This window comes from Ctenocephalides felis, unplaced genomic scaffold, assembly GCF_003426905.1.
Source record: "Ctenocephalides felis isolate EL2017-DRISC unplaced genomic scaffold, ASM342690v1 CF-g0.4_SCAFFOLD_03572, whole genome shotgun sequence".
Lineage (NCBI taxonomy): Eukaryota > Metazoa > Arthropoda > Insecta > Siphonaptera > Pulicidae > Ctenocephalides > Ctenocephalides felis.
This window is the reverse complement of record NW_020539726.1, coordinates 33,584,394-33,584,882: the sequence shown is the minus strand read 5'-3', so window position 1 is coordinate 33,584,882 and position 489 is coordinate 33,584,394.

Genomic DNA, 489 nt, shown 5'->3' with positions numbered 1-489 from the left:
ATTAACTATAAAATTAGGGTGTTTTTACTGAAATCATTACTATTGAATAAAGTTACACCCAATTCTTAATTGTTTATAGTTTAATTATAAAAATCGAAAACAAACCAACTACGTAAAACTTGTAAAATATAACTTCGAAAGTGGCATCACATGTTGCACAATTTTTGATAATTCAAATTAAACTGTAAATGAACTATAAAATTAGTGTATATTCACTAAAATCATTACTATTTAATAAAAATACTGTCGATTGCTAACTATTTTTAGTTTAATTATAAAAAAATCTAAAATTAAACCCACTACAATCCTGTAAAAAATCACTTTGTAAGTGACAATTGCGTTCTAACAAAATTTTGCTCAAATTTTTAGTAATTAAATAATAATGAGAATTTAATACAATTTTTTTTTGAAAATGTATAGAAGTTCATACTATTTAATAAAATACTTCCAATTCTTAACTATCCATAGTTTAATTATAAAAAATCTAAA